Source organism: Sceloporus occidentalis, unplaced genomic scaffold (genome assembly GCF_023333645.1).
Source record: "Sceloporus occidentalis isolate IW3139 unplaced genomic scaffold, rSceOcc1.0.p SCAF_1, whole genome shotgun sequence".
In the NCBI taxonomy this organism is placed as follows: Eukaryota; Metazoa; Chordata; class Lepidosauria; order Squamata; family Phrynosomatidae; genus Sceloporus; species Sceloporus occidentalis.
In genome coordinates, this window is record NW_028316981.1 from 189,978,281 (window position 1) to 190,003,623 (window position 25,343).

The following is a 25,343-nucleotide window of genomic DNA, read 5'->3' on the forward strand; positions in this document are numbered from 1 at the left end:
GCAGCTCCTTCTGAGTCAAATCCTACTGAAGGAAGGAGCCTGTTGTTATTGTTTTTGCTGAGTTTTTCAGGGTTATGTGTGTCCATGTTCAAGAAGAGTGCTTCCTCATATTGTCTGAAGGGACTCATGGGAAGCAGAATGTCAAAATGTCCTCCATTTTGAGCATGACTGAAATGAATATACACACATATGTATGCACACACAGATTGTTATTAATGTTTTTGGCTTTTAGTTGGTCGTGTCCTCCATTATTTTTTGTTTTCCTTGAACATTTTGCCCTGGTCCTGTAGAAGGGAATTAGGGCAACCCTAGGCCCAGCAGCAGCAGCAGGGACCAAGAGGCCCAGGACTCAAAGCCCTTTAGGCCACGCAATGGGTGCAAAAGCGAGCTAATAAGCAACACAAGGCCCAGAAGTGGAAGTGGCGGCGGATGGTGTGGGACTGTGGGAGAGAGGATAGGCAGAAGGCCCCAAAATGGAGGCCCATCCTCCTCCCTCCTCCAGCCTAGGCTTGGGCGGGCCCCCCTGGATCCGCCTCCTCCACCTCCCAGTCCTCCTCCTCCTCCAGCCGAGGAAAGGAACATGGTGGACGGCGGACCCGTGAACCGCGGCGGAGGAGACGGTTGCTACTCCTCCTTCTCCTCCTCTTCCTGAGGGGCTCCCCAGCCTCCCCTCCATTGCTGCAGCCGCCTCAGGTGAGCCCCAGGCGGCCTCAGACTAGGGAAGGGAGGGGAAGGCCCACAACGTCCAAGTGGGCGCTTTGTAAACACTGGTTTTTATTATCTCTAGCCTTCTCTTCCTCCTCCCTCCATAGTTTTAGCCTCTCTTACTGCGTCCTCACTGGGGAAATAATCCGGGTTTGACACCACTTTTTTTTTAAACCGCCGTGTGGGGGGAGCCCCGTGCTATGGAATTCTGGGAAATTGTAGTTTGTTATTGGCTCAAAATCGGATAAAAATTGAAAATGGAGGGGGCATGACCAAAAGGAAAGGTTAAAAACTCTCCTATCAGGAATGTAAATTCATGGTTCTTAGGCTCAGGATGGAGGACTTTGAAGAAAAATGGAGGACATGACTTAAGGATAGCTAGGAATTCATAGAGATGTAAATTCTTGCTTCTTGGTCAGGCTCAGGATGGAGGACGTTGCAGAAAAATGGAGGACATGGCCCCAAAGGACAGCTCAAAACCGCTCCCAGGAATGTAAATTCATGCTTCTTAGCCAGGCTCAGAATGGAGGACGGTCACAGAAATGTAAATGCGTGTTTCTTAGGCTAAAAATGGAGGCCATTCAAGAAAAATGCAGGAAATGACTGAAGAAGAAGATCTAAAAACACTCACAGAAATGTAAACGCATGTTAGGCTAAAAATGGAGGACACTGAAGAAAAATGGAGGACGTGGCCAAAGAAAAGCTAAAAACACTAATATAAATGAAAATTCATGCTTCTTAGTCGTGTTAGGAATGAAGGGCATTTTGGAATTCCTCCTGGACAGAAGTCTGAAATGTAGGACATGTCCTGGGAAAAGGAGGATGTCAGGACACCCTGGGTGTGTGCATTGTGCCCCTAAGGCAGTGGGCTTTCATAGCTGAGCGGGGATTCGAACCCTGGTCTCCAGAGTCATAGACCAACACTCAAACCACTAGAGGACTTCTTTAAAAAGAGGGGGGCATCTGGTAGCTCTTATGTGGATTTGAAGGGCAAGAAAGAAGCAAGGTTTAATCTCCTGTGTGTGGCTTCTTCCTTCCTTCCTTCTCCTCCTCCTCTCCACACATGTCCTCACCTGCCCAGGTGAGAGGGTTCCCCTTCAGGTTAGGGCTAGGAAGGAGTATGGTGCTAGGAAGGCCCTGCCCTCTTTATTTTCTCGTTTCTCAGGTCCAAAAATAATCCAGTTTGAGACCACTTCAACTGCTCTGGCTCAGTGCTAGGGACTCCTGGGAATTGCTGTTTATTGTGGCACCAGAGCTGTCTCAAACTGCATTATTTCTGCAGTGTGTTTTGCACCTCACTTCCTTCCAAGTTGGTAAAAAAAAGCAAGCCTCCAACTTACCTGCCTCACCTACTCTCTACCTTGCATGTTTGATTTATTGTTTAATCTGAAACCCACTTGCCTGGGAATGAGAAGGGTGGTGTGAGGTTGCTTCCAGGTTGACCAGATGTCCTAACCCCAAAGGAGGACAAGACACCACAAAATGTAGAACATTTAAGAAAAATGTAGGATAGCAGTAGCAAGTACATTTCTACTCCCTAAGCGGTTTACAAAGTGTAAGCTAATTGCCCCCAACAAGCTGGGCACTCATTTTAGCCACCTTGGAAGGATGCAAGCCTGAGTCGAGCTTGAGCCCTTTGGGTGCTATTGAACTCGCAACCTTGCGGTTTGAGAGTGAGTGGTTGCAGTACAGCAATTTAACCATAATAGGATGTTACCATATAAAACTGAAACACACTCATATAAATTCATTCCTTCTTAGGTCCAAAACTCACTGCAGAAATAATCCAATTTGAGACCACTTTAACTGCCCTGGCTCAATGCTAGGGAATTTTGGGAACTGTAGTTTTGTGAGACATTGAGCCTTCTCTGTCAGAGAGCTCTGGTGCTACAATAAACTACAATTCCCAGGGTTCCCTAGCATTGAGACAGGGTAGTTAAAGCGGTCTCAAACTGGATTATTTCTGCAGTGTGTTTTGGACCATAGTCATGCTCAAGATGGAAGACATTTTTAATTTCCTACTGGACAGAAGGTTGAAATGGAGGACATCAGGTCATCCTGGTTGCTTCTGATCAGACATGCCTAGGATTGTGCTATTTGGACACTGTGTGACTGCAGGGATGTTGTAACACATTTGAAACAAACAGTGGGAAGAGTTGTAGCACAAGCTTTCATAGGCTTGGCCTTTGTTGTTGTTAGCTGCCCTTGAGTTAACCTGAAGTGTTGGTGAGACATCTCCAGGCTCCCCCATCATCCACTGCTCTGCTTAGGTCCTGAAGATTCAGGCCCGTGGCCTCCCTGATTTTGTCCATCCATCTGGCTTGTGGTCTTCCTCTCTTTCTATTACCCTCTCAGATGCGTGGAGGAAGTAGACCCAAGTCTCCCATAGCTTATCCTACAACTCCTTTTACACACTTAGTCTCAAATGTGCTACAAAGATCCCTGTGCATGCTGACATTCCAGACTAACACAGCCATGCCAATGACTTCACTGTTGTTGTTGTTTTGTTGTTGTGTACCTTCAAGTTGTTTCCAACTTATGGTGACCTTAAAACAACCCTATCATGGGGTTTTCTTGGCAGGATTTGTTCAGAGGAGGTTTGCCATTGCCTTCCCCTGAGGATGAGAGCGTGAGCCTGAGGCTGAGAGCAAGGTCACCCAAAGAGTTTCTGTGGCCAAGCTGGGAATCGAATGCTGGTGTTCAGAGTTGTAGTCCAATGCTCAAGCCACTACACCACACTTGTTTGATGCCAGTGACTACAGGGTACTTTCTTGCCTGGATTATATATTAGCCTTACTTGTGAATACCCCTTTCTGGTGTTCTGCTTTTCATGGGACTGTGGCCTTTTCAGCTGAACCTGAATTGCGAGTAAAATTCCTGCTTAGTATTATCTCATTAGATTTCCTCACAGCCTCTCCACTCCCTTCTTCGTTTGCTAGCTCTCTGCTTCCTCTGGGCCCAGCAGCTGTAGGATTAGTTAGTTCAAAGAACCCCCTCACAAAGGAGCTGGACCCAGGTGTTGAAGTAAGACTCTGAGCGCTTTCTATCTTATCTTTCTGCTTGCTTTCTGCTTCCCTGGCTCCTCCCTTTGACTCCTGGGAGATTTGACTTAACTCTTGCAGGAAATTGTGCAAGAAATCCTAAACTCTATTGCCCAGGAAACAGGGAAACAGAGTGTTTCGTATGCTGAGTGTCACAGTATCTGTTGCTCTGCGATCAGAGCATTTTAACAAAAAAGGACAGACGTGACATTAAGAAGAGTTGCTTTTTAATGCAGTTTTGAGTGGCTGTTTACGCATGTGTTACGTGAGCTAATGTTATCAAGTGTGCTTGCCGCCACCTTTCTTCATCCCTACTGGAGTTGCAAAACAATCCCATTCACTTCTGAATATGTTAGATGTTGTTTTTGTATTATATCTAGCTGAACATAGGTGGGTTATCCTTTCATATGTAATCTTCGGTTGGAATGAGTCCTGATCTAGTGTTTTGCTGTCTTTGTAGGTTTAGTCAATTGTTTATAGTGTGTGATCTGGAATCTATCTGTGCTGTTGTCTCTCTGATAGTAAACCAATTGCATGTCTTCGTGACACTGTTCATTGACAATTCCTGGGTCTTGTGTAACATAGCATTTTGATTACCACAGCTTTGCAATTATGAAACTCTTTTGGTACCTGGGCAGCTCTTCAAGTGTTGAGTGGAGGGGCGAATGAGCACAGGGGTTAATATTGATTTTTCAGTTTGAGCTTTGTAATATTTCAGTACACATTAAACTTGTTGTTGTATGCCCTCAAGTCATTTCCGACTTATGACGATTTTAAGGTGAACCTATTATAGGCTTTTCTTGGCAAGATTTCTTTACAGGGGGTTTGCTATTGCCTTCCTTTGACGTTTGAGAGAATGTGTGTTTGCCTAGTGGGTTTCCAAGGCTGAGTAGGGATTTGAACCCTGGTCTCCAGAGTTGTAATCCAATGCTCAAACTACCACGCTGGCTCTCACACATTAAATTAGGGCTATACAGTTTGGGAGCTGAATCTTTTCCTTGAATCTCCTTCCTTCCTTCCTTCCTTCCTTCCTTCCTTCCTTTCGTATCCTATCTCTCTCCCCCCCCCCCCCCACTCCTGGGACAGCTTGCAAAAGTTGAAACATATATAGCTGAAAAGTACACAGCAGGCAAAGGTTAAAATATAATGAAATTATCCATAGAATTAAAAGCAATTACAAGCATGCCCATTAAGACTGAATAACAATACATAGACAATGCAGCACATTATTAAAGGATCCTTCCATATGAGCAACCAGTCTTCAATTGCCTGTGGAAGAATACCAAGGAGAGCCTTAGCCTAGCCTCTCAGCCACCAAGCCTGGGAACAGCCAGCAAGAAGACCTTGTGTCCCATCACATGTACCTGAAGGGCCTCCCCACAAGATCTTAAAAACACAGTCCGTCTCTTAGGGTGCGATAGACTGTATATACTTGACTATAAACCAACCTCATGTACAAGTCAGGGGCAGGTTTTGAGGCCAAAATTATGGCTTTTGATGTGACCCATGGATAAACCGAGGGTAAAATTTTGAGGTATGCAACAAAGGATCTATTCTAAAGGATGAAGCAAAGGAAAACAATGCCAAAGAACCTACAAAATTCCAGCAGGCATAACTGTCTGTGCTCACACTAAAGACTGGATGGATGAGAGTAGGAGGCGGCCAGTGCTTCCAAGACAGGCTGAATTCTTGCCTTTCACCAGGATATAGTTCTTTTTTAAAAATAAGAGTTAAACTATAGTACTTACATTGACCCATGGATAAATCAACTCAGGTTTTGGGGGTCAATTTATTGACTAAAATTTCTAGACTTATCTGTGCTGGTCTATGATTGTAATAAAATTGAACTGAACTGAACAGACTTATACATGTGTATATACAGTAGTGTGTCATATTGACTGGATAGAGACTTTATCTAATATTTGGTTGACCTGCCATATTATAGTCAAGTTACATGTTATGATTTTTGTTACATTTGTACACTTGTTACCTTATAAAACATGTAATGACATTCAACATGCTGTTAATTTTTTTTTAACATTTATTGTAACTGGCATCCTGTTGGTTACTCCCAGCTAGAGTAGATCCATTGAATCGATTGTTCAATAGTCAGTCACATGTAGGCAAATCACATTGAGTCAATAAGTATTCTAGTCAGGACTAACAAAAAGTATTTAGGGCTGTATTTCATAAATATTGTTGTTTTTACATTCTTACACCTCCATGTGTACTTCAGGCAGTCAAAACACTTATTGATCCTGAATGTTTCTTTCAGCTCATTCTTCTTTCTCAACCTCTTGTCCTTGTTTGAATACATACTGTGTGACTGTATGAAGTTCTCATTGTTGGGTGATGACAACCTCTAGACTAGAGCCTGTCCATCAGGAACCTAAATCTTCAGATTTGTATCTGAAAAATAGTATCCTCTTGAGGATAGAGACAGTAACTATCTACACTTTAACTGGAAACTATAGATAAATTGCTTGCAATGACTCTGATTATCTTATGAAGGCTAGCTGTCTTCAATAGTTGCTCTGTACTTTTAAGCAGAAGCACAGTGTCAGCTGCCCTCCGTGTAAGTAACTGGAATAGACACATGACAGAGAAACTAAATTATGGTTTGTTTATGAATGTACTTTATCTTGGATGTTACAAAATAGTGACAAAACACAAATAAAAACTGGGCTGGAGGTGATCATATATGTGATTTAGAAGAGTTCTATTCAGTCATATAAAAATGAGAGGTTTGTGGGGACATTTTTAACAATAAAAATTACATAGGAGCTGGGAATACAGACATTTCCTGCTGCTAATAGTTCTTGGGGAGGAGGCTGTAGGGTGAAAAGTGGTACAGGTGTGTGGATTGTAGTGTATATTCAAGTTGTTTCTGAGGTCCAAAACACATTGCAGAAATAATTCACTATATACACAAGCCAGTATGGTATAATGGTTTAAATGTTGGACTATGACTCTGGACATCAGGATTCATGTTTTTGTGTGTGATTCTGTGGTCTTATAACTTGCAAGATTCATAACACAAATTTAACATTTTATAGCAAATGAAATGGATGTACATCAGAGTAATCAACCTATACTTCAGCCAAAAAAGTGCATATGGAATAAGTCTGAGTATTTGTGGCCAACTAGACCAGGGGTAGGCAAACTTTTTGAGTCGGGGGCCGGGTTGCTGTCCCTCAGACAACTGGGGGGGGGGGGGCGAAGCCAGGTGGTGGAGCTTCCACCCTCCGGGGGCGGAGCCGCACGCTGGGGGCGGAGCTTCCACCAAAGCCCCACGGGGAGGAGGAGGTGTGTGCCCGCCCTCTCCTCCTCGGTCCCTTCCTTTGGCCGAATGGGCTCCAAAGGGCCCTTTCGGCCGAAGGGGAGGGAGGCCAAAGGGAAGGGCTTGGGCACCCGTCCCAGGCCCTTCCCTTCGGCTCTTCCCTTCGGCCGAAAGGGCTCCAAGGGCCGTGGAGGAGCCCAGGAGGTGGCAGGCCGCTTCCGCGGGCCCCTTCTCGGCCCGTGCGGCCCCAGGCCTCCCTCCGGAGGGAGAGGCCTGGGGCCGCAAGGGCCCTGGGGGGAGCCCGCGGGGGTGGCAAGCCACTTTTGTGGGCCCCTTCTCAGCCCATGCGGCCCCAGGCCTCCCTCCGGAGGGAGAGGCCTAGGGCCGTGGGGGGAGCCCACGGAGGCGGCAGGCCGCTTCTGCGGGCTCCTTTTTGGCCCATGCGGCCCCAGGCCTCCCTCCGGAGAGAGAGGCCTGGGGCTGCAAGGGCCCTGGGAGGAGCCAGACAGAGCCACAGAGCCAGACAGGGCCAGACAGAGCCAGATAGAGCCACAGAGCCAGATAGAGCCAGTCAGAGCCAGATAGAGCCACAGAGCCAGATAGAGCCACAGAGCCAGAGTTAGTCAGACAGAGCCAGACAGAGCCAGAGCCAGAGCCAGAAAGAGCCATACAGAGCCAGAGCCAGAGCCAGACAGAGCCAGCCAGAGCCAGAGCCAGCCAGAGCCAGAGCCAGCCAGAGCCAGAGCCTGGCAGCCGCGGGAAGGGAGGGAAGGGGCAAGAGGACCCCCACCCCGTTCCTTCCCTCTGCGGGCCTGGTGTCGGCGGCAGTACCGGGCTGGGGCCGGTCCTGCCGCCTCGCCGGGCCAGATCCGGCCCGCGAGCCAGGGGTTGCTGACCCCTGAACTAGACGTTCTTGCTAGGCCAAGAAAATGATGGCTCTAAGTTCTTCTCTTAGGAAAAGTAAACCTATAATGGAACATTGGTGAAACAACCTAAACAAATTTGTGTAATTTTATGTGTGCTTCTATTATCATGCAAGTTGTCTAAGCCTGTGATAAATGTTTGTTTTGTTTTGTTTTTATTTATATACCGCTATTCCAAAGATCATAGCGGTGAACAGCAAGTAAGCTAATTAGCAAGTAAGCTAATTTGCCCCCAACAGTCTGGGTACTCATTTTAGCGACCTCGGAAGGATGCAAGCCTGAGTCGAGCTTGGGCCCTTTTTCTGGTCTTGAACTCGCAACCTTGTGGTTTTGAGTGAATGGCTGCAGTACAGGCATTTAACCACTGCACCACCAGGGCTCCTGTATGATTTTTATTTCAGCAGGAATATTTATCATGAACAAGTTGGCATTGTTGGTTACTTGAATGTCTTGAGAGAGCTGCACGCTAATCTCTCCTGTACCTTCACTTTTTTTTGTGGGACTTCTTTGCAGAGAAAAAATTACATGGACACTTTATCTTCTTCTGTGGGTCAAAACAGATGGTCCCTTTGCAGTGGCTTCCTGGCGGCTTGGGGAGCGTGTCGTTTATACGCTGCATGCCGCCAAGCCAGCAGGAAGCCGCTGTGAAGCTGCCCGGTGGGCAGTTTTGCGGCATTCCAGCAGTGCAGCATTCATAAGCTGCATGTCATAGGAGTGCTGCAAAGCCACAGCAGCAGAAAAGCAGATATTTTCTGCTGCTTCTCTTTGGGCTGGCAAAAAGCCAGCTTGAGGCTGCGGCCCCAGTCTGGCAATCAAAGGGGCGGCCTCAAGTTACCTCTTCAGGACCATCTGTTTTGACCCTTCCTTCCTTCCTTCCTTCCTTCCTTCCTTCCTTCCTTCCTTCCTTCCAAGATGAAATACATAAAGTGCTTTTTTAATGATAGTTGAGAAGTACAGTGATGCTCAACATTATGCAGTTCACAAGATGGAAGAAGAAAAAAGATAGAATCACAGAATCATAGAGTTGGAAGAGACCACAAGGACCATCCAGTCCAACCCCTCCCTCCAAGGAAGGAGACTCCACTACACTCTGAGGAAGGAGTGTGTTCCACTGTCGGACAGCCCTTACTGTCAAGAAGTTCCTCTTTTCCTGCAACTTGCATCCATTGTTCTGGGTCCTGTTCTCTGGAGCTGCAGAAAACAAGCTTGTTCCCTCCTCAATATGACATCCCTTCAAGTATTTAAACAGGGCTATCATATCACCACTTAACCTTCTTTTCTCCAGGCTAAACATCCCCAGCTCCCTCAGTCGTTCCTCATAGGGCATCGTTTCCAGACCCTTCACCATTTTAGTTGCCCTCCTTTTGGACATGCTCCAGTTTCTCCACATCCTTTTTAAATTGTGGTGCCAAGAACTGGACACAATATTCCAGGTGGGGTCTGACCAAAGCAGAATACAGTGGCACTATTACTTCTCTTGATCTAGACACTATACTTTTATTGATGCAGCCTAACATTGCATTGGCCTTTTACCTGCCACATCACACTGTTGACTCATGTTCAGCTTGTGGTCTACTTGGACTCCTAGATCCCTTTCACACGTAGTCTCATTCAGCCAGGTGTTCCCCATCCTATATCTGTGCATTTTATTTTTCCGCCCTAAGTGCAGTACCTTACATTTCTCTGTGTTGAACTTCATTTTGTTAGCTTTGGCCTAGCTTTCTAGTCTATTCAGGTCATTTTTAATTTTGATCCAGTCCTTTGGAGTATTAGCTATTCTTCCTAATTTGGTGTGATCTGCAAATTTGATAAATATGCTCCCAATTCTGTCATCCAAGTCGTTGATAAAGATGTTGAACAGCACTGGGCTCAGGACAGAACCCTGTGGGACCCCACTGGTCTCTTCTCTCCAGGATGAAAAGGAGCCATTGTTGAGCACCCTTTGGGTTTGGCCAGTCAACCAATTGCAAATCCATGTAACAGTTACTTTGTCTAGCCCACATTTTACAAGTTTGCTTGCAAGAATGTCATGGGGAACCTTGTCAAAGGCCATACTGAAATCAAGATATACTATATCCACAGCATTCCCTTAATCTACCAAGCTGGTCATTTTATCAAAGAAAGATAAAATTTGTCTGGCATGACTTGTTTCTCTGAAACCCATGTTGTCTTTTTGTGATTATGGAATTGCCTTCTAGATGTTCACAGACTTTAATGATCTGCTCTGGAACCTTTCCTGATATTTATGTCAGACTAACTGGACAATAATTGTTGGAATCCTCAGTCCAAGAATTGTTTTTAGTATGGATTACAAAGCACGACTCTGCTAACCTGAGGTAGTTGTTTTTTGTGCACAAAACAAGGGGTGGAATCAAGAATGCCTCACTACGTATATCGTCATTTTTAAGCTGCTTGGAATCAAAAATTGCAGAGCCATTGTAGGTCAGAGTGGAGTGAAGTAGATGGATCAATAATCTGACAAAACTACTTTTGTATTCCCATGTAATATGTTTAGTACCAGATCATGAAACACATTCTATTATGTCTGTGCCTGTGCATATACTAGGAGAAATGAAATACAAGTGCATAAAATCTCCTAAAGTAACCAATTTGATGACATTCCAGGCAATCATTAACAGTAATGCTGTGGTTTTGATTTTGAGCAGCTTAAAAATGATGATATAAGTAGTAATTTAAAAAGTACAAGCAATGTCAGCTTGTTTAGTAAGATCTGTAATGTGATTTTTCACATATCTTTTGCAAGTTGTCACATTTGAAACCACTCTTAGATATTATCCCTTTTGTGGCTATTTCTAACTCTTGTGTGGATTCATTAGCTTTGGTGGATTCTAGACTTACTCTTTAAGCAGTCCACAAAAACTATTGAATATAGTCTTTTATTAATTTACCTGCCAACATATACCTTAAACTTAGCAACCTCTGGCTTTAGGCTAGAGTATCAGTATTAGTAAAGTTCTTGACTTGGTTGTCTAGAAAAGACTCTTCTTTCCAGTCGTAATTAGATTGGTACATACAAGTATGTATGTATGTCAAAGGCAGACAAATAAATAATACTGCTTGGTTGAAATATTGCTTGGGTTTGTGCCAACAAAGTAACAGTCTATTAGCAGGTTTGTGGCACAGTTTCTACTTTTGAACAGAGGTAAACTGGTTTCTCAGCAATATTGGAAATACTTTGTGAAACAGTAAATTAACTGACGAACCACAGTGATGTAGTGGTTTGAGCATTGGGCAATGACTCTGGAGAACAGGGTTTGAATCCCTGTTTAGCCACGGAAGCCAAATGGATGATTTTGGACAAGTCACGTTTTCTCAGTCTCCGAGGAAAGGAAGGCCTCTGAACAAATCTTGCCAAGAAAAACTCTGTGATAGGTTCACCTTAGGATCATCATAAGTTAGCTGGCATATTGCTGCCTATATGCTACTTGGCATCTGATGTAGGTTTCTAGTGTATCCTTTAATCTTTGTCATGTATGTATGTATGTTTAAAGTGTGCAGAGTTTTGGTTAGCCACTGTATGATGTGTGGCCAGATATACTTGAGATTCAGGTGGACTTCTGGGAAATTTAAAAGGTGCATTATCAATACTGTTGTCTCTCTATCCATAGATATTGCATCCACAGATTAAATCATTCGCGGCTTGAAAACATTTTTTAAAAAATCCAAAAAGCAAACCTTGATTTTGTTAATTTGTATAAGGGCACCATTTTATTAATCTATTGTAGTAAACTGGAGCATTCATGGATTTTAGTATCCATGAGTGTCCTGGAACCAAACCTCAGTGTTTAAAAATGGCACACTGTACATTGCTTTGTTTTCTTGACTCCCATTTTGTTATTTTAATAAATATAATAATAATAATAATAATAATAATAATAATAAATATTATTGTTATTATTTTCATTTTGGGTCAGATTTGAATCTCAGGCAAGATTTTGTGTGTGTTGCCGAGTGTGTTATCTGGATGATCATTGGGATACAAGGTAACTGGAAAGAATCATTTGTAAAGTCCAACCCAGTTTGTAGTCTTAAGTGACACTCCAGAAAGTAGAATCTTGAGAAGCAGTGGTTATTGGTTCCTATTACTGAAAACAGGCATTCTTTTCTCCTTGGGCCAGTTAATTATGTTTCTGTCACATGAAGACTAGATTACAAGCATGGTTTATAGCAGTGTGTATTATGAGCAGAAGTTGATCAGTGATAAAAAGAGTCTTGGGAAGGCTCAGTTCATTTTATCGATAGGTTAACTGGTCTGTATAAGATCATATTGAGAGGCAATTGCAGTAACAAAATAGTCACAGAAAAGGCATAAGTGAGTCTGACCACGCTACAGCAGCACTGCTTTAGTTTGCTAGGAGTGACACTGATGGAGCTTTATCATATTTTTAATATAATATTTAAGTAGCCTTGTCTTGTTTGCCTCTACCTTTTAAGATGAGAAACGGAAGCTATTTTTCCTTACTCTCCTGCTTTGGTTTGTCTTTGTGTTTATCTCGTAGAGCAATCCTACCTTTTCTTGCTGTTTTCACTTAGACCAGGCAATGGAAATGATGTAGCCTTTCAGATGTTGTTGGAGTGCAACTTCCAATAGTACTCACCATTGTCTGTATGGCTAGGCTTGCTGGTGGTTGCTGTCTAAGAACATCTGGAGGGCCACATGATTCCTAGCCTTGATATCAACCATTATAATTGCTGACTGCTATGTTCTTGAAGTTTGGACCACACCCTTCCTACAGACAGGAAACCGGACCTTTTGGTCTTCTGGCTAGTGAAGACAATCTCTTACATAACATGTAGATCATAATGACGGAAAAATCTGTTCCTTCCTGTGTGTGTACAGCCATATCAGAAATATTGAAACATTTTCTTCTTTTTATGTCTAGTGTAGTAATTTCTAAACTGTCTGCCATAGCAGAAATGCCACTGAGCAGCCAGGAACACAGGAAATAAATGCTTCTTTGACTCGAAAGCACCACACGATAATCTGCCTGCTTATTTTCTCACCAGTTTATTGAATTGGTCTTTTCTCCTTCCATTCAGACACTGTAGGAGGATGGTAATGCTGCATCTCTTTATTGGATGCATCGTGCTTAGAACAGTAACTGAAACAAAATTATAGTCGGAGAAGGCAACTCCATTTTGTGTGGGGTGGGTTGTTGAGTGGGAATTAAGTTTTCTGCTAATAGGAGGCTACAGAAGGAAACGGAAAGCAGGTGGCTAAATTGGCGAACAGGTTGTTCTATAGTGGTTGCAAACAAATGGGTCTGCTTGCTGGAAGGAAACGAGAGCAGCTTAAAGCCAAACAAAACAAGCGTCAAGTTAGATGGTGAGGTAGGACATAATCTTTTGTTCTCCTGTGTTTTGCAGGTCTGTCTTCCCAACATGATCTTGCTCTTTCTAAGTTTGTTGAACTGGAGTCTTGAAAAATTAGGCCAGTATGAAAAGCCTTTTGGTAAAAGCTAAACTCCAGATTTCAATAGTTCTTTTAGAAAACAGAGACACAGTATCTGAGACATACAGGGTCTCAATAATTGAAATAACCCCAAAATATAATTAGAATTCACTTTTATAGCAGTACTTACTAAACCTTTTATTGATTTAAGTGGTAGATGTGAGATATAAAACATGTCAGATTTTTTTTTTTGCTTTTGTTTTGTTACAATGAAAGACAATTTAAACAAAGTATTGAAGATGGCCCTTTTATCTAGCAGTTCTGTAACCTGCTAGATAAAAACCTATTTTCCACTTCAGTATCTCAAAAATAAGTTTTAAGGAGTTTTATTTACATGTAATAAGTTGCCTCATGTGGGCAGAAAGTGGATCAAGATCCACTGATGACTTTCCAGTGATCTGGAATAGATCACCAGGCATTTCTGACTCCTATTTGTTGATCATGAGGTCACAGCAACAAAAAGAAAACAATTAAGCTGTGCTAAAATCAGTAAAGCCTGGTGGAGGAAAGATGAGATTTATGTGTAAAAGTTGTTGTGTGCATGTTCTTCTGCTTGTGGCACTGAAACCAAATTCCTTAGAAGCACCTACTTTAGTCCCGTGTCCCTCTTCCTGCATGGTTATTTTTGCTCTGGCTCTAGTTGTTGACTCTCAAGAATTCATGTGCAAAGCAAAGTTCATCCTGCCACCCAGAAGTATTCTTAAAAGATGGTATTTAAAGTTTCTCTGTTTTCTAATAGAACATAAGGAGTCTGAGACAGTGAACCCAATCCCCTCCCATTGTTTAAGAACATACAATCACCATAAAAGTGAGGGGTTTATTTAAAAGGAAAGATATCTTAGTCATTTTAGTGAATGGGTTTTAAGGGAAGAAAACCTCTGATGTGGAAAATGTATCAAGGGAATTATCTTATGCAAGTTGTAAACAGCAAACTTCAAGGAGATTATTACAGTTTCAAAGAAGTTCTTGGCAGAGTCTGTAAAAGATGAACAACATCTTCCTTCCACATGAAAGCCAGTCTTTTTGTGAGAGATAGGGAAGTGTCTTTTACCTTTATACAGGCATAACTCAGGGCTTGAACAGACAGGGCAAAATAAAGCTGCTTCGAGTCACTTTGGAGGCATGCTGTTTAAATGTTGCATGCATCCTAAGAGGCCAAAAGTCATGCCAAAGCCACGCTCCAGACCTAAGATCGCAGCTTCTGGCCTCTTAAGATGTGTGTGTCATTTAAACAGCATGCCTCCAAAGTGACCTGAAGCAGCTTTATTTTGGCCTGTCTGTTCGTGCCCTCAGTTAACAAAGCTTCTGAGGTCAGGATGAAGCTTTTACAATTAAGGCTTTTGGGCACACATGGTTAGAAGCATCTTCTTCCCTCTTGGTGAAAGAGAAGAGCCTCCCAGCGGCACCAACCCACCCACCAGGCTTGAAGCTATAGTGATGAATCAGCAACTTATCTGAACAAGAGAGTGACTCTTTAGGTTGATAACAAAGGTTTACTGGAACTAAAGCATATGTGTAGAGCCGATTAATTGTGCCTGTGGGGAGAGAGACATAGAGGGGAACTGGTTCTAGGAGATTTATAAAACCCTCCTTCCCAGTTCAGTAATAGGTTAACCCTTTGTGTTCTGGTTTTCAGTGACTCAGCCTGAGGTCTTCAACAGAGACTTCATATAAGAGTGTTCGTTTAGGTTGCTACAAAAGCAAGCTAGTCACAGTCTCTTAGCCTTAGAGGAAAGCAAAACAATCCCTCCCCCCCATGAACAAATTCTGCCAAGAAAACCTGGTGATAGGTTTGCCTTATGGTTAGATATGACTTAAAGGCACATAACAGCAATAGTATACTTGATATTGTAGGTTGGGTTCTCTTGCATATATAAGATTTGTTCTTCTTGTGGAAGGCTGATGATTAGAACATTGTTTTTCATTAGAACATTGCATAGCATGGGGTGATGGGGTGTTGTCATATTGCTTTAATGTATTTAAAGCATTTTAATCTTTTTAATCTTGATTTTAGCACTGAATTTGTTTTAATCATTGTGGTAATTTAATTCTCTTTCAATATACTATTTTTGTATGTTTTTAACTGTGTGGTGTTTTTTTAATGTTGTAAGCCGCTCTTGGGAGAATGGCGGTATATAAATCAATATAATAATAATAATAATAATAATAATGGGGCAGCACAAGTGAGACTAAATCTAGAGTTAATGATCTTTGTGGACAAATGTTTGTGGAGGCATGAGAAGTATCACACCGTTTCCAAGTTATAGAATCAGGAGCCAGATAACAGGGATAAATGTTCAGTTCTGACTATGGAGAGAATAGAAGATATAGGTTTCTCTGTGATTCTGTATTAGGGCTGGTGCTTTTTTCATACAGTTCAGAAGTTAACTAGAGTTAACAGTGTAGTGACATTTTGTATATGACATAAAATTATTAAGTGTGGTAGTGTGGGGTTCCTGGAAGAAACAGATTTCACTTTGGCTTTGGGCCTGACTGTGGAACAGAGACAGTTTTGGTCGCCTTGGTGGATGACCATCGCAGGAAACAGGATAGGGAGAGTGTGGCCCTGTTATTTCTGCTGGACCTCTCAACAGCTTTCAATGCTATCAACCATGGTATCCTTATGGGTTGCCTTTTTGAAATTAGCCTGGGGGGACACTATTTCACAGTGGCTCCAGTCCTTCTAGGAGGGGCAGACCCAGAAGATGGTGCTGGGGAACATACTGGCTAGTAGCCTCTGTTATCCCCCAAGGGCTTATTTCTGTCCTCTGTGCTGTTTAATATCCACATGAAGCTTCTAGAAGAGGTCACCCAGGGATTTGAGGTTACAGCATACTGATGACACCCAACTCTATTTCTCCTTTCCATCTGATTCCAAGGAAGCTTTTCCTGTTGTCAGTTGTCAGTAATGTACTGGTGAACAAATTGAAACATAATCCAGATAAGAGAAAGGTGTTGCCGATCAGTTGGAAGGCAACTCAGGGAATAGGGATTCAGCCTGTGGTGGATGGAGTTACACTCCCCTTAAATCTCAGGCTTACAGCTTGGGTGTGCTCCTACATTCAACTCTGAGCCTGGATACCCAGGTTTCAGCAGTGGTCAGGAGTGCTCTTGCACAGTTAAAACTAGTGTGCCAGCTGCACCTGTTCCTTGAGAAGTTAGATCTGACTACAGTGACCCATACCTTGATTACATCCTGTTTGGATATACTGTAATGTGCTCTACATAGGGCTGCCTTTGGAAACTGTTTGGCAGGTCCAAAATGCTGCGACCAGGACTGGAGTGTGGTTTTGGTGCGGCTTCCGGACTCTTAGGACGCATGCATCATTTAAACAGCATACCTCCAATGTGACCTGAAGCAGCTTTATTTGGGCCTATCTGAATGGGGCCTCTATTTTGGATTTTCATTCTGACTTATTTTTTAAAAATATCAAAGTGAGTGCAGTTTGTAGTTGCTTAACATCTTTACCTCTCATTCTAGAAAATATTTTCATATTCATATGTCCATTTCTTCAGTTCAACATATGGAGGATATCTTTTCTGTTAATTGGTGTGTTTATCATTGAAACCGTCAAGAAGTATGGCGAAATAACTTTTCATCACCATCTGTAACTTGATAAGGTTCCTTTGAAATTAAACAGAAAATAGTGTCACACTGTTTTGCAGTTGTATCATGATGCCTTGGTATTATGTTACTTCTCTTTTAAAGGAAGGAACACAATACTGTAACTTCTGTACATTCTATTGGTGTTACTACATGTCACATAGCAAGAACACTGAAGGAGTTCATTGCATCTCATGTTTACGTATACAGATAGAGTTTCCCTTATCCAGAATTCCAAAATCCAGAATACTCCAAAAACCAAAACCTTTTCATAAGTGATGGAGATACTGACACCTTTGCTTTCTGATTGTTCAGTGTGCATAAACTTTGTTTCATGCACAAAATTGTTTAAAATATTGTATAAAATTACCTTCAGGGTATGTGTTTGTATATATGCAACACATATGGATTTTGTGTTTAGACTTGGCTCCTATCTCCTTATGTATGTACACTCGCACTCACATTCGTGGACTTGGAGTCTATAGAGTTTTGGTCCTTTGTGAATGGCAAGCAAGGAGGGACAAAATGGCACGTGAGGGAGCGAGCCATCATTATAACCAATGGGGCTTGAATATCTGCAAAATTTCCAATTTGTGGGGGGATTTGGAACGGATCCCTCACAAATCGGGAGGGACGAGTGTACATGCAAATACAGTCTTTCCAAAATACTAAAAAAAAATCTAAAATCCAAAACATTTGTTGTCCTAGGCATTTTGGATAAAGTTTTCTCTTTATCTAAAGTGCTTTGGATAAAGGTTTCTCTGACAGAGAAGGCTAAATATCTCAGAAAACTACAAATCACAGAATTCCATACCCTGGAGCCATGGTGGTTAAAGCAGCATCAAACTGCATTGTTATGTTTTGCTTCATAAATGTAGGAACTTTGAGTTATATTGCGGGAGAACTAGCATTAGCCCAATCCTGCTCCCAAACAAAACCTCAAATGTTCAAGGATATTATTGTTGTTGTTGTTGTTGTTGTTGTTGTTGTTATTATTATTATTATTATTATTATTATTACTACCTATAAGATACATGATCTAGTGCCATGGAGGGAGAGATGCTGGCCCAGCTCCATCAGGCCTGGCCTAGATTAAGAAGCAGAGCCCTGCCTCCAGTCCATCTGCCTTGGTCCAGGCCTCAGAGGGAGAGAAGAACTGATTGACCTGCTTCCTTTCCCCACCACCATTCTCTTCTCCTTTTCTATCATGCCTTTTTAGATTGTAAGCCTGAGGGCAGAGAACCATTTAATTAAAAATAATAATAATTGTAAGCTGCTCTGAGAGCCTTTAGGGCTGAAGGGCGGGGTATAAATACCATAAATAAATAAATAAATAAAGATGAGAAATGTTTAGTCCATTGTGTTTCTCAAGCAGAACATCTGTTTACTTTTTGCCATGCATGTGGACAGTCCAATAAAATGGGAAAGCCATTCAGTACTAGAGTTAATATCGTATTGTAAGTGTTCTCTGTATGCATTAGCATGCAGAAAGTCACCCAGCATCTATTGTCTAATCTGCACTAGAAATAATGCAGTTTGACCCCACTTTAACAGCCATGCCTCCATCCTATGAAATCCTGAGGTTTGTACTTTGTTGTAGCACTAAATCTCTCTGACAGAGAAGGCTAAGTGTCTCAGAAAATTACAAATCGCAGAATTCTGTAGCATGGAGCCATGGTGGCTAAAGCAGTGTCAAACTGCATTATTTCTGCAGTGCAGATTGCATCTGTCTGGTTTGATGAAGCTGGATATGTATTGTTGTTAGAAACACTGGTCTAAAATTGCAGCTCTGAGGACGATCTCTTCAGATTACAGCTGCTTGCTGTCTTCCTCTATGATTGGTGTGCTCCCCTGTTATTTTTTTTTTTAATAATTAAAGTTACTTTGTCAACATAATGGTTAAGATGACAAGGTGGTTAGTATTGATCACACCTCTGTATTTTGTTATTTTAAGGAAATTTCATGTATTAGTTGATTTAGCTATTAACGTATAGCTGAACATGAGTCAAGTGTAGGTGTGAGCACAATATTGGGAGAAAGCAGCAATTTCCTCTGCTTGAAAAAAAAAGGCATTTATGCTATTCTTTTCACAGTCTGATTTCCCCCTAATTTGATGCTACTATTGATTCTGTCATAGAATTAGATTGCTGGGTCTTTTTGCGGTTCTGTCTTTTGATCACCATTGCTTCATTTGTTAAACCAAAACCTGAGATTTATTCTGCTTAAATGCAGGGATCACTTGTTTTTGAGCACTCCAGGAAATGGAAATTGTTTCTTGGGAGAATTTGGTCACCAGAGAAGATTAGAATGGAAGGAAATATGGAAAATGTTGCTTGAGAGGTTGCAAATTGCTGTTATGCCTGTATTACGGTGATTTGAAGCTCGCCATTAGAGATGCGCATTTGCAAAACTGTTGAGGCAACTTGAGGATTTCCATGTGATGATTCAGTGGAAATGAATCTGACTCACATTATAAGCATCTATTAAACTAGAACATATTAACAAGGAAAAATGAGACCAAATTCCACAGCTACCATTTATGGGTGGGAAAAAGTGAGTTTGTGAGGTAGGATATATAATTACTTTGAAAAATACATCTGAAAGTTCTGTTTATGGACAATACAGTTTTGTGTAGTTCTCCCTGCCTGCTTTTCTCCCTAGAGTGTTACTTCTGAATTCTAGATGCCTAAATAACATGTTTCTCGCTTGTTTAATTTGGAAGTTTTTAAATGTGTAAATTTAATGTGTGTGTATCATGTTGTGTTACGTACACTCAAAAGTTACAGCCGGCATACGGATAAACTGCTGGACCTGAACAATCCTATTCATCTCTACTTGTAAGTAAGGGGGCCCGAACAGACAGGACAAAATAAAGCTGCTTTGGGTCACTTTGGAGGTATGCTGTTTAAACGATGCATATGTCCTAAGAGGCTGGAAGCCACACCAAAGCCATGCTCCAGTCCTAAGGACTGCTTTGGCACAGCTTTGGCCTCTTAAGATGTGTGTGTCATTTAAACAAATCACATTGGAGGATGATCACGTTTAAGGTCCCCTTAATATTGTGGGTGATTCCATTAGGTCTTGTGATGACATTTCCTGGATAAATTTGTGGGCAGAGTTGGCATCTTGGTTTGTGGTAAAGCTTAGTACCAGTGTCCCCATCTGTGTCGTGTGTCTTCCTTTAAGTGAGTATCTGTTTAAGGTTTGGAAGCTATCTGTGGGCAAGTAAAGGTCTGCCACTAAGAATCCTTGAAAGAGTGACATTATTGTCCAGAATGGGTTGTAGTTTATTGATGATGCGCCCAAGAGGTCCCAGTTGGGAGCTGTATGTGACCACTAGTGGGGTTCTGTCATTTTCCCTCTTCAATCTGTTCTGTAATAGATCAATCCTGGGTACAAGTCTTGCCTTGTCTGTTTGTTTTTTCACTGCATGTGGTGGGTGCTGTAGTTTGCGGAATGTTTGTTGTAATTCCTTGAGTTTGGCATCCCCGTTTTGTGGGTCTGAACAGATGTGATTGTATTGGAGGACTTGGCTGTAGACTGTGGAACTGGTGCTGTGTTCAGGGTGGAAACTGGAGGCATGGAAGTACATGCAGTGGTCCATAGGTTTGCGATATAGTGCGGTGCTTAGATGCCCATTTTGTAGCTGTCCTGAAGGTGAACTTGTTCTGTAGATAGTTTCAGGCTGAGGTTGATGGTGACACGACAGAGCAACTTCTTTGGGCTGCAAAGTAATGGAAGAACTGGCCAGCATCATCTCTGTGCACCAGCAGAATCTTCATGAGCACAACTCTGTATCCAGTTCTTTAAGTGCTGGATGAATGTGATATTTCTCCAGAATAAGTGCAATCCTGCAAGCCGGTGTGGGATCCCTATAATAAAGGAATAGTAATAAATTAGGATTACCAGGTCAGGTCTACCCCAGGCTCTGAGATTGAACTCCTTGTGATGTCACTGGTGGCAATATTATTAAACATTGACAACAATGTTGGAGAATATGCCATTCAAATAACACTTTTACATTGTTTTTATTTGGAACATAGTAAGGAAAGTATATGTACATTCATTTTCAGTGCAGTGGTCTCAGCCTAAAAAGAGAACCAAGACCCTCATGTGTGTGTGGTCTGCCCAGAATGAAATCCCCTGTAGGGGCATTTCAGGTGAGTGACCCATTTGGATCTTCCTGTGCTTCAGAATGGAAAATGGATATTCAGGATAAGATAATATATAAAAAAAAAAAGCAAGGGAAATATCAGTCCAAAAGCAAGGGAAATATCAGTTTTGTTGTTGGCTTCCTCCTTAGAGATTGTTGTTAACTGCCATTAAATTGACTTTGATTTATGACAATCCTATGAATGAGAGGCCTCCAAGTCAGGCTATCATCAACAGCCCTGCTTAGGTCTTGCAGACTCAGGCTTCCTAGACTTGTGTCCATCTCCTAGATATCTCATTATGTATGTATATGCAAATAAAGGTATTCCAAAATAAAAAAAATCTGAAACCCAGAGCACTTATGTTCCCAAGCGTTTTTGATAAATACTTAACCTAAATACTATATTTTGCTTCATAAATGTAGGAACTTTGAGTTACATTGCCCAATCTTGCTCTCAAACAAACCCCCAAATGCTGAAGGATATCATTATTATTTGTATCCATTTGTAATGCAGGCTCCCTTTTTTATTACTGTCTTCTACCTTGTCAAGCTTTTTTTTCCTAATGAGTCAAGTCTCAGTTTAGTCTTCTTGGCTTCTAGGGAGAGTAAATGACAGAGAATGTGTTGTTATTGGAAAGCTGTCATTTTAAAGATAATCTTGAAGCCTTATCTGCATTGGCTCAGGGTCCCTGGAAGGTTGGGGGACAATAAATAAATGCCTTGAATAAATAATAAATAAAAGCAGTAGCCAATTTTTAGGGCTACACACCTCAGAGCAATGTAGAAAGGAAGAAACAAATATAAATATTTACACGTTAGCAATCGTTGTCATATTCCTTTGGTCCTAAATATTATTGTCACATTATTCTGGTTTGAATAAAGGGTAGAGATGTCCTGAGTTTGCTCTTCTGGGTTCAGTTTAACTTGAAAATGTTTTAGTATCATTTCCCAGAAAACACTGATGGGTCTACCTCCTTAAGAGCTCAGTTCTGGCATGTGCTGGGTAATCCTGCTGTCAAAGGGATTGTTGAGAAATACAGTACCACCTTTCCCAGGGTTTAATCCATTTACCATAGGTAGGAGCTGTAAGAGCTCTGTTAAAGCTTATTTTGTCTATTTAATTCAGGGATAGGCATGGTATTGAATATTTGCTATGGATAGATCTGCTACATAGCGAATTGAAAGAAAAAGCTAACCAAATACATTTCCTTAAAGACCAGGAACTAAGTAGAGAGGTGGAAGATAGGGGTTCTTGGAGGTGTCTCATCCACAGGGTCGCCATGAGCCGAAGTTGACTCAAGAGCAGATAACAACTACAACAAAGACCAAACAAAACACCTTCTCAGCTTAGTAGAAATGTATTTATTCCACAGATCAGGCACTGTCTGTGAGAGTGCCATCTTCACTTTAAGTTGGAAAGATTTCTGAAAACAGAACTAAACTGTAGTAAGAGAAAGGAATTCAGTTCATATACACTGATGAACAGGAGATGAGTGGTTTTTTTTAAAAAAAATACAAAGATAACCTCCTAGTCCATGAATGAAAATGAAATCTACTGTTGGCTAATACTTTTATTAGGATCAACCAAAATTCTCAAAAGTATGTAAAAGTAGTTTACTGAGATCCTCACAACTATGAACGTGCAAGAAGGAAGGCAAAGGCAGCTGTTAGTTTGTTGTTATACATGGTTGTACTTATGTTTGCAATCTAATAAACAGTTAATTAGAGGCAAATAACTTAATGATTTACCCCAGATCTAGCTTTACGTCTCAACAGTAAAAACCACATAAAAAGCAACATTTCTTCTTAAAGCAAAGCAAACTCCTTGTTAAAACTAACTCAGCTGTTATTCTTGAATCCTTCTCAAAGTGAAGTCAGCTATTCTTGATTCCTTGCCAAACCCAAAGCAAAACCAAACAGGTGTATTATAAATGCTAGGATGATCCTGCATCTGAATTTCTGGCTTATGATTGAATGGCCCATAGTGGAGTATAGTCTAGTATACTGATCTCCTATGTCAGTTAAAGTATAAATATAAAGATTATTTACATAACAGTTTAAAAAGTTAAACACATTAAACACTAAAAACATTACACGTCATTAAAAGACTACATTAACAACATTAAAAGTGCACCTCCATTTATTTCTAAAAGTGACAGCAAAAATATTTTAACTTGTTTGTTTGTTTGTTTACTGTTTATTGATGGAAAGAAAGCAAGGACAGGGCCGTCCTGGCCTCTTTAAGAAGGGAATTCCAAAGTTGGGAGCAGCCACTGAGAAAGCCCTCTTCCCTTCATCCCATCAAATGAACCTGAGAAGAAGATGGGACAGAGAGAAATATATCTCCAGAAGATCTTAGAGCTCTGATAGCCTCATAAAGGGAGATATGGACCTTCAAATAGCGTGAACCAAAGCCATATATGCCACGTCATTCTCCTCCAGTATTATTGTCTTTTTGTTGGAATACAGGTTAGATAATATAATGAAAAATTGGGAAGCTGCTTATTTAGTATTGTGCTGACATGCAGTACCTTGGTGCCAAGATTTTCAGTTGAAACCTGTCTTATGATTCAGAAGTGTGTGCCTACAGTACTGCTAACTGGCAAAGGATGTGAATCTCCTGTGAAATTTAAAAACTGACTGAACTGAATTATCACATGCTACATGGTGCTGTGGTTTGGACTGTGACTCTGGAGATCAGGGCTTGAATCTCCTCTTGGCAATGGAAATTCACTGAGTGACTTTGGGCAAGTCACATACTCACAGCTTTAGAAAACCCCGTGATAGGTTTGCCTTAGGATCACCGTAAGCCAGCAACAAGTTGAAGGCACACAACAGCAATAATCATCATAATAAAAATTCCCTATTATTTTCACCACCTATTTCATAGAATTTTTGATTTAGCAATTTTCCACATTTCCTAGATCATATTATCCTATCCTTTCATTTTCACTGTGATGGATTTGACATTGAGGAATCAGCTAGGTTCTGTTTGGCAGACATGAATGTAATTGTATAAACGTTTGGCAAATAGTGAAATATTATACCGGGTGAGGATGCATGTGGCAGTTAATTTTTAAATAAAGCATATACTGTATTGTATTACAGTGACCTTGAACATTCATTTTTCATAATTTCAGAGTAGTCTACATCCAAAAGTGTGCTAGTGGGCCTCTGCTTGAGCAGTGGACATGTCAGTTTTGTCCTGAAGCTTCCTGTGTGGCCTCTAAGTTTGCTTCAGAGGGTTCCCTAATCCTCCAAAGAAAATTTGGAGGGTTTCATGTTCATGGACTGTAGGGAGGAGGGGGAATTTGTTCTGCTTATGAATGCTGTTCTGTCAGTGGACAGTTGCCATTCTTTTAGATGAAGATTATTGTTGTCAGCATGGCCAGCCTTCCTCCTCTGTATTTGTTTTTTGCGGGTAGGGTCAGAAATAAATAGGTATAGGTAACTAGCAGAAATAATGGATTATAAGTAACAAGTTACTTTGAATGCTTTTTCTAATAACAAAAGTACAACCTTAGTTATATTATGATTTTATTATTTTACTAAACAAGTAACTTCACTTCTTTTGTTATGCATCTGTCAAGGTGTTTTCTCTTAAGGCTTCATTAAATGGTGGAGGAGGAATTTCACATATTGTCTGAATAAGTGTTGATGAGGAAGTGAGATATGACTCTGGAGGAAGTATGTAAAAAACATTTTTTGTATTAAATAGGAAGCTGTAGGTGTGCTATAGAGTGTCCCTGTTTTCTGTCCATTACAGAGGAATATAACTGTATGTAATATATTTATGTACCTGATGTACCTGGACATTTTAATATTACAGCAACAACAACAACAGAATGCCAGTTGTGAGAAGCAGAACCATATAACTATATAGATTTTAAACTGGCAACTTCCTTATAATTGTTCTCGCTGTTACGTTTTGGATGGAATCAGCAAGGAGGTCCCTAGATATAAAATGATGACTCAACTGTATTGAAACTTTTAAAATCACAGGCTGGTATAAATAAACAAAGTTGCCTTTCTGAATGCTTAAACTTTCTAAGCCAGTGGTTAATTAACAGAGCCAGTATAGTGAAGTAGGTTTGAATGTTGGACTCTGGGAGATCAGGGATCTGATCCCTGTTCAGCCATGGAAACCCATTGGGTGGTGCTGGG

General features: G+C 41.4%; 1 protein-coding gene across 3 annotated transcripts in view; it reads left to right on the plus strand.

Moving 5' to 3' along the window:
- Positions 1-325: 325 nt before the first annotated feature.
- The window catches only part of LOC149323138 (DENN domain-containing protein 4C-like), a 98,926-nt gene continuing 73,908 nt past the window's right edge, over positions 326-25,343 (plus strand). Inside the window, exon 1 of one of the 3 annotated variants that reach the window (XM_089487800.1) lies at positions 326-693. The gene's annotated coding sequence lies outside the window, so the exon portion shown is untranslated. Of the gene's footprint in view, positions 694-3,663; positions 3,730-24,605; positions 24,621-25,343 lie in introns of those variants that run through there. The other 2 variants (XM_089487809.1, XM_089487811.1) reach the window with 2 other exon arrangements.